At 40.8% G+C, this 9,480-nt stretch overlaps 1 protein-coding gene across 3 annotated transcripts in view; it reads right to left on the reverse strand.

Moving 5' to 3' along the window:
* Positions 1–4,602, reverse strand: part of LOC124047925 (telomere-associated protein RIF1-like) — a 30,529-nt gene extending 25,927 nt beyond the window's left edge. For all 3 annotated transcript variants that reach the window (XR_006841144.1, XM_046368281.1, XM_046368275.1), the window contains exon 1: positions 4,422–4,602. The gene's annotated coding sequence lies outside the window, so the exon portion shown is untranslated. The remainder of the gene's footprint in view (positions 1–4,421) is intronic.
* Positions 4,603–9,480: the final 4,878 nt, after the last annotated feature.

Genomic DNA, 9,480 nt, shown 5'->3' on the forward strand with positions numbered 1-9,480 from the left:
CTGAGACACACGATATAGTCACTATTTATCATTGTTGGGTCATAGCTACTGAAGTTCTTTTTTGGATAATCATTTCCTACTCCAGTTTATATGGACATTATATTCCATTTGTGTCTCTCCTTCTCATAAGACTATTATATGAACAACGTAGTTTTTATTGATCTTTGTCAGAGTAGGCTACCTTGTAATTTGTCAAATTAAAAAAAGATTCTGCTCCAGTCAAAGTATAGTAGAATTGCATGAAATGTGTTTATAAAAAGGCCAGAAACTTCTGATATAGCATATACCGTAATTTCTGGACTATTAAGCGCACCTGAATATAAGCCGCACCCACTGAAAAAAAAATATATATATATTTTGTACATAAATAAGCCGCAGGTGCCTACCGGAGGCAGGGCAAACGTCAGAGGAACCTCATCCTTATTTATGATGTTGTGCGGGCCGATGGAAAGCTCCGCTATCTTTGCATCAGTGAATTTCCGGAAGTTTTAAACTTTTTCCTCGTAGTCGGGAGGGAGCTGCTGACACACTCGTCCGTACCCTGATGAACAGGCCTTTACGTATCATAAATCTTAGACACCGCGATGGTCCACCTCTAAAATCCTCAAACTTCATTGCGGTGGCGATTGTTTTGGCTTTCAGTCGGATCTGCACAGTTGAAACACCTCGGCCGTCTGCTCTCTGTGTGTTGACCCAGTCTTCAAGATCATGTTCTAGTTCGGCCATCTGCTCTCTGTGTGTTGACCCAGTCTTCAAGATCATGTTCTAGTTCGGCCGTCTGCTCTCTATATGTTGACCCAGTCTTCAAGATCATGTTCTAGTTCGGCCGTCTGCTCTCTGTGTGTTGACCCAGTCTTCAAGATCATGTTCTAGTTCGGCCGTCTGCTCTCTATATGTTGACCCAGTCTTCAAGATCATGTTCTAGTTCGGCCGTCTGCTCTCTGTGTGTTGACCCAGTCTTCAAGATCATGTTCTAGTTCGGCCGTCTGCTCTCTGTGTGTTGACCCAGTCTTCAAGATCATGTTCTAGTTCGGCCGTCTGCTCTGTGTGTGTTGACCCAGTCTTCAAGATCATGTTCTAGTTCGGCCGTCTGCTCTCTGTGTGTTGACTACTCTATGTGTCTTCAAGATCATGTTCTAGTTCGGCCGTCTGCTCTCTGTGTGTTGACTACTCTATGTGTCTTCAAGATCATGTTCTAGTTCGGCCGTCTGCTCTCTGTGTGTTGACCCAGTCTTCAAGATCATGTTCTAGTTCGGCCGTCTGCTCTGTGTGTGTTGACCCAGTCTTCAAGATCATGTTCTAGTTCGGCCGTCTGCTCTCTGTGTGTTGACCCAGTCTTCAAGATCATGTTCTAGTTCGGCCGTCTGCTCTCTGTGTGTTGACCCAGTCTTCAAGATCATGTTCTAGTTCGGCCGTCTGCTCTCTGTGTGTTGACCCAGTCTTCAAGATCATGTTCTAGTTCGGCCGTCTGCTCTCTGTGTGTTGACCCAGTCTTCAAGATCATGTTCTAGTTCGGCCGTCTGCTCTCTGTGTGTTGACCCAGTCTTCAAGATCATGTTCTAGTTCGGCCGTCTGCTCTCTGTGTGTTGACCCAGTCTTCAAGATCATGTTCTAGTTCGGCCGTCTGCTCTCTGTGTGTTGACCCAGTCTTCAAGATCATGTTCTAGTTCGGCCGTCTGCTCTCTGTGTGTTGACCCAGTCTTCAAGATCATGTTCTAGTTCGGCCGTCTGCTCTCTGTGTGTTGACCCAGTCTTCAAGATCATGTTCTAGTTCGGGCCATCTGCTTTTCTTCCCTCTAAAAGCTTTTTTGTACTGAGTCAGTTCCTCACGCTGCCGTTTCCAACGTCTTATCGACTCATTAAGGCCAAGCTCCCGTGCAGCAGCTCTATTTCCTTTTCCAGCACCCAGATCGATCGCCTTCAACTTGAAAGCTGCATCATATGCATTTCTCCGTGTCTTTCCCATGATGAGGGTGACAAAATGACTACCGTAATCAGAATGATGGGAAGTTTGAGTGCGCTCGATTTACGTCACATTATGTGACGGTGCTCAGTTTTGGCGGCATGAATTTTGTGAAAGTGGGAAAAATCCATAAATTAGCTGAGTCATTGTATAAACCGCGAGGTTCAAAGCGTGGGAAAAAAGTAGCGGCTTATAGCCCGGAAATTACGGTAACCTACTCTATATATGCACTCAACCATGCATTGAAGTCTTTTTCTGCAAACAGTGATTGTGTTATATTAGCCTAAATTATGACTAGTGTGCTATCTTACATAAGTCTGCAAATGCAAGGATATATGAAATGCTATATTGTAAAAGGTAGGCTTCCCCAAACTTGAAACTCATGTGCCAGATATACCAGGTAGGCTACACTGTTTGTAAAGCAGATTCATGTGTTCATTTTAAGAACTGAGCCATAAATACAGCAGAATGAGAAAGTTGGCATCTTCTTTCAAATAGTGGCCAGTCAAAACTGTTTTCACGCACGATCGGCAATGACCCAGCTTTTTAGCTTCCCAGTAAAGCATTAAAAACAATCAAGCAACCCAGAAAAGTGCTAAAAATAGCCCATACTAACATATGTAGCCTAAGAAACAAGGTCCATGAAGTCAATTACTTGCTTGTAACCGATGTCATTCATTTTCAGACTATCTCTGAAACTCTCTTTGATGATACACTGGTAGCAATACATGGTTATAACATCGACCTGAAAAGACAGAAATGCCAACGGAGGCGGTGTTGCCGTCTATATTCAGAACCACATTCCAGGAAAGCTGAGAGACGGTCTAATGTTAAATGCTGTTGAAGTAATATGGCTACAGGTTTATCTGCCTCACCTAAAGCCCATTCTTGTGGGAAGCTGCTATTGACCATCAAGTGCTAACAGTCAGTATCTGGATAATATGTGTGAAATGCATGATAATGCATGTGATCAACAGAGAAGTATATTTTCTGAGTGATTTAAATATTGACTGGCTTTCATCAAGCCACCCACTTCAGACTGTAACCAGTGGCTGCAACCTGGATCAGGTTATCAGTCAACCTACCAGGGTAATTACAAACAGCACAGGAATTAAATCATCAACATGTATTGATCACATGTTTACTAATGCTGCAGATATTTGCTTTAAAGCAGTATCCAAATTCATATAATGTAGTTATCACAATATAATAGCCATATGTAGGAAAACCAACGTTCCAAGTTTCTAATATAGTGTATAAGAGGTCATACAATACGTTTTGTAGTGATTCATATGTTGATGTAAAGAATATTTGCGGGTCTGTGGTGTGTAATGAGGGGCAACCAGACGCTGCACTTGACACATTTATGAAACTACTTATTCCAGTTACTAATAAGCACCCATCAAGAAAATGACTGTAAAAACTGTTAAATCCCCTTGGATTGATGAATTGAAAAATGGTATGGTTGAGAGGAAAGATGCAAAAGGTATGGATGGCAATTAAGTCTCTCAGCCCAATTGATTGGCCAACGTACTACAAATTAAGTAAACTAAATAAAAAAATTAGCTACATTATGAAACAAAGATCAATTATATTTAACAAATGATAAAAAATGTAAAGATAAAAAACCTTAAATGAAAATTTGGGGAAGAAAAGCCAACTTTGCTCGTTCATTCATTCATTGAATCAGATGGCTCATTCATCACAAAGCCCACTAATATATCGCAAACTATTTTAATTACTTTTTCATTGGATAGATCTGCAAAATTAGGGATGACATGCCAGCAACAAACGCTGACACTACATATCCAAGAATATCGGACCAAATTATGAAAGACAAGAATTGTACTTTTGAATTCTGTAGTCAGTGTGGAAGAGGTGAAAAAAATGCATTAACTAGCAGCTGGTCAATATACAGGACATCTACACAAGCGTAATACTGTAACTTAATTCTAAAAATAGAGATCAACTCTAAATTACCTTAAGTTTACAAACACTAGCCAAGGAAAAATAGTTACCGTTAGCTAGCTAACTACAACATACCGTCAGGCAACGTGGCAAACACATGGCTAGGGTTGGTTTGATGTTCAACAATTTTGCAAACTACGATCAAACGATATAGCTGACAATGGTCAATAATACCGGTAGTTTGCTAACTAGTCGTCAATCAAGATAGCTGGCTAGCATACAAGTGCAGTCAATTCACTTTCACTGATCGAACTGGTTAGCTAGCTAGCTAGCCACTAAATGTGTTAGCTCACTAGTTTACCTAGCCATCTAATATCAATACCAACTGTAGGTATATTACCAATTTACTAGATCATTTTGAAAGACAGCACTGTCAAAACCAATACTAGTAATTGCAATTTCCAAAGAGTATTTGTTCTTATAGCAAGTCACTCCCTCCGCTAGCGCGAAAATAAACACAAACAAAACGCAGCCAGATGCACTTCCTCACCTTAGTACTCCTGATAGAATACAAACGATCAAATAAAAGTATACCATGAACGCCACAAATATACTGCAAGTATAACCGATATTATCTTATTTGGGGTGTTTCATTTCTCGCCGATTATCAGTGTAGTTGTCACCACCCGCGAAAATGCTGGCGCGAAACTAGCACGCTGTGCAAATCAACTTTGACCCAACGTAAGGACTGCCCACTCTGCATTTTTGTACCCCTCATTAATTCTCTGTTTCTCGAAAAACTTTGATCATAATTTCAAACTGTGTCCACATTTCACATATCTGAACAGGGGGTATTATCAGTATATTATACACATAGCAATATATCCAAATATTCTTTCAACTAACGGTTTCCTCTTTCAAATGTGATATCTTTCTCTTCTTGTAATGTAGGGTAGGCAATATATTTTTAATTAAAAAGCATATCCTGCACATGCCCTTTTTTATGTTAGTCTACATTTGCAGAATAATATAGCCTATATCCAAAGATACTGATAACTAACTCCCTATTCATCTGCGCTATATAAACCTAAGAAGGTGACTGTAATTGCGTGTTGCCTTTCCACATCTTTTCATTGACAGTAACCACAATTCCATCCATAGTTTTTATGCAGCAAAGTTATACCATATAAAACAGGACTTTCTGTAAAATTGTATAAATGCTGACAGATAATCTGTTCCTTTGACATGATGGGATATTTTTGTACCAGTAAAATGTATTGTGAAAACGCCTTTATGTGCAAATATTGATATGCACTGAACAAAAATATAAGCTCAACACGCAACAATTTAAAATATTTTACTGAGCTACAGTTCATATAAGGAAATCAGTCAATTGGAATAAATTAATTAGGCCTAATCTATGGATTTCACATGACTGGGAATACAGATATACATCTGTTGGTCACAGACACCTTTTAAAAAATAAAAGTAGGGGCATGGATCAGAAGACCAGTCAGAAGACCAGTCAGTATCTGGTGTGACCACCATCTTTCTCATGCAGCCTGACACATCATCCTTCACATAGAGTTGATCAGGCTGTTGATTGTGTCCCGTGAAATGTTGTCCCACTCCTCTTCAATGGCTGTGCGAAGTTGCTGGATATTGGTGGGAACTGGAACATGCTGTCTTACATGTTGCTCCAGTGCATCCCAAACATGCTCAATGGGTGACATGTCTGGTGAGTCAGCAGGTCATTGAATAACTGGGACATTTTCAGCTTCCAGGAATTGTGTAAAGATCCTAGCGACATGGGGCCATGATTTATCATGCTGAAACATGAGGTGATGGCGGCGGATGAATGGCACATCAATGGACCTTAGGATCTTGTCACCATATATCTGTGCATTCAAATTGCCATCCATAAAATGCAATTGTGTTAATTGTCATTAGCTTATGCCTCCCCATACAATGACACCACCCCCACCACGGGGTACTCTGTTCACAACCTCACCATCAGCAAACTGCTCCCCCACCTGCCCGGTACAGTTGAAAGCAGGATTCATCCATGAAGAGAACACTTCTCCTGCTTGCCAGTGACCATCAAAGGTGAGCATTTGCCCACTGAAGTTGGTTATGATGCTGAACTACAGTCAGATCAAGACCCTGGTGAGTACGACGAGCACGCAGATGAGCTTCCTGAGACGGTTTCTGACAGTTTCTGCAGAAAGTCTTTGGTTGTGCGGGTGGCTGGTTGCAGACGATCCCGCAGATGAAGAAGCCGGATGTGGAGGTCCTGGGCTGGCTTGGTTACACAGCCTTCGATGAAGCTTATGGTAGAGAAATTAACATTCAATTCTCTGTCAAAAGTTCTGGTGGACATTTCTGCAGTCAGCATGCCAATTGCATGCTCCCTCAAAACTTGAGGCATTGTGTTGTGTGACAAAACTGCACATTTTAGAGTGATCATTAATTGTCCCCAGCACAATTTGTATCTGTGAAATGATCATGCTGTTTAATCAGCTTCTTGATATTCCACATCTGTCAGGTGGATGAATTATCTTGGCAAAGGAGAAATGCTCACTAACAGGGATGTAAACAAGTTTGTGCACAACATTTGAGACAAATACTCTTTTTTTGCATATGGAACATTTCTGTGATATTTTATTTCAGCTCATGAAACATGAGACCAACATTTTACATGTTGTGTTTATATCTGTGTTCAGTGTAATAACCATATCGAAATAAACTATGTGGTGTGTGGTCCTCCCACTACAACTCTTCCAGGAAAGCATGACGTTTATAAGGCTACAGAGGAAATCAATTATGATGAACTTCACAGGGTGGTGAAAGTGCAAGGTGATGAGCTTGATGCTCATTTCCAATACATAGAGGGTCTTATTCTGGTGCGATGATAATCGATGTTTGATCGCCTTTTGACAAATTAAATTAAAACTTGCGCTTTTGTCCATAATAATCTCATTTAGGCTATAAATAGGCCTACGTGCGCTCTAGCCAAAATGTATAACGCAAACATTGTCAGAAAACAAACCATCAGTAGATTTGAAAATGCGATGGAAACCCATTTAACTTGCATTTTTTTATTTGGTACATGGGAATTTAATCACATGTGCACTACATCATCACACACAGCCTTGTATCAGCAACAAGTCAATTTGATGGAAACATCTGTTGTGGGAAAATATTCGCATTAGAATCGGTCACCTCCATTCACACCTTGACTGATGCATACAGACCGTAGTGTAGGGAACAAACGGTCTTTTGTTAGATAACAGGAGCCAGGTGTGTGATAACTGTATCGAGTGTGTGAGCGCATATATATTCTACACAACTACAACGACTAACCGCTGAAGCGCCTAGGGTGCTGGGACCAGCTCGTGCGCCAACAATCCACATAGGCTGAGTGAGTTTAAACCACGCCCAGTCTCTACTCTGTGACAAGCCGGCTCGAAAGCAGGAACTACTTCTGTCAGAGTATATTATAATAACTTTGTCAGGAACAAGTCAGTTCTCTGTTCTACCCTGTGTGGTGTTACAGCGAACCCATATATACAAAAATTGCATTTACCACTTATTGCTTAGCTAATAAAAAGTACATAGTATACAATACGGTGACTCAGTGTCATATTTATCCTGATACCAGATTCAATTGACGCAACCCTTAACAGGTAACTTAAATTGCTTTGGGTCTGGGTTCACCTAAATCATCCTCTTCCTACCATTTTGCCCTTGACTGCTACTGTTCAAAGTGCTCTGCTGGCCTGCTGTTCTCATCTGCCCTCCTCCTTGGTTCATATGAAAGGTAGCAAGGAAGAGGTGCATCGTCTTCAGTTAGTTTTAAAGGGTGACTGTACTTCCTGATTGGGTATCGTTTTAGATTTAGTTTATTAAGTAACGCTAGCGACCATGACTGTATTCAAATGTGAGTTGGTTTCGGGGTGTGGTTTGATGTGGGTGTCTCGTGTGTGTATATTCGCAGGTGGGAAGAGTTAGACAAATTATTTAGCCAATTAGCTTCAGCCGGCGGGTGTGCGACTGGACTTTTGACTTTGGGATAGCCTATCTCTGAGGCTAGTTAGGGAACGTTAATAAATTACACAATGTAAATTATACAATATTTTTTATGTTGCACGCCTTTTAGTTTTCTCCTGAAATACGTTCAATATTTGTATATGAATTTCTACAATTTATAGTTGGTTTTAGGTTTTTAAGTAATTGACATTTGGAGCTATTGGAATTGTAATATATTGTCCCGTGTGCATTGTGTAATTTACCGATGGTCCCTAAAACTAGCCCCATAGGGATATCCAATGTTTACCCAAATTTACCACAGGCATTACGATCAGATTGGGTCACATGCAGCTGCACTCCAAATGTATAATTACTTTTGTGCTGCCAGCTGTGGGCATATGGGCAGGAGCTGTGGGCATATGAGCAGGATTGAAACCCAACCTTAATTTACTGTACATTGTTATGCTGACACGACCATAAGTCACACAAAACTGAATTTTGGATGAGACTGACTTAATGAACAAAATTATTCACACTTTGTAGTCAATTTTGACACTAGAATAAATGTATCTGACTCATATCGATGCCACATAAGCTGTTTTCTAAATGAGAAGTTGGTTTTAGTTTTTTTAGTTGCTCTTTACTGTATACCAACATGACCAGGGAAACTCAACTGTCAAGAAAACGTCTGCGCAACAGTGCAACACAACTCCAAACACGACAGATAAGAAGCTTCATAGCCTCAAGGCTATATGAATATAAAGAGACATGATCCTCAAATTACTTGTAGAATGGAATAGGTTATAAGACCTCTATGATTCATTTAATTTCGTCAGTTCTACCAGCTATTATGAGATTGTTAGATTACATAACATTTGAGGAGACAGAATTTAAGGGCCTATGCATTTTCAATGTTTTGTTCCTCTACAATATAACCACAAAGTTGGCCATTGTTTCCCCTCTCTTTCTAGCTGTCTCCCCCTTCCCTTCTAAGCTCAAGTTTATTTGTCATATACACAATATAACAATGGAGTGCACAGTGCAATGAAATGCTTCCTTGCGAAGCATTTCCAGATGATGCAACATCTATTGCACTGCACATGGTCCTTTCACACATGGACAAAAGGAACACTTATGTGAGAATGCTATTCATTAACTACAGCTCAGCGTTTAACACCATTGTGCCCTCAAAGCTCATCACGAAGCTAAGGACCCTGGGACTAAACAACTCCCTCTGCAACTGGATCCTGGACTTCCTGACGGGCCGCCCCCAGGCGGTAAGGGTAGGTAACAACACATCCACCATGCTGATCCTCAACACGGGGGCCCCTCAGGGGCATGTGCTCAGTCCCCTCCTGTACTCCCTGTTCACACATGCCTGCACAGCCAGGCACGACTCCAACACCATTAAGTTTTCCGATGACAAAACAGTGGTAGACCTGATCACTGACAAGACAGCCTACAGTGAGAGAATAAAGTATTTGATCCCCTGCTGATTTTGTACGTTTTCCCACTGACAAAGAAATGATCAGTCTATAAGTTCAATGGTAGGTTTATTTGAACAGTGAGAGACAGAATAA

This window comes from Oncorhynchus gorbuscha, linkage group LG01, assembly GCF_021184085.1.
Source record: "Oncorhynchus gorbuscha isolate QuinsamMale2020 ecotype Even-year linkage group LG01, OgorEven_v1.0, whole genome shotgun sequence".
Lineage (NCBI taxonomy): Eukaryota > Metazoa > Chordata > Actinopteri > Salmoniformes > Salmonidae > Oncorhynchus > Oncorhynchus gorbuscha.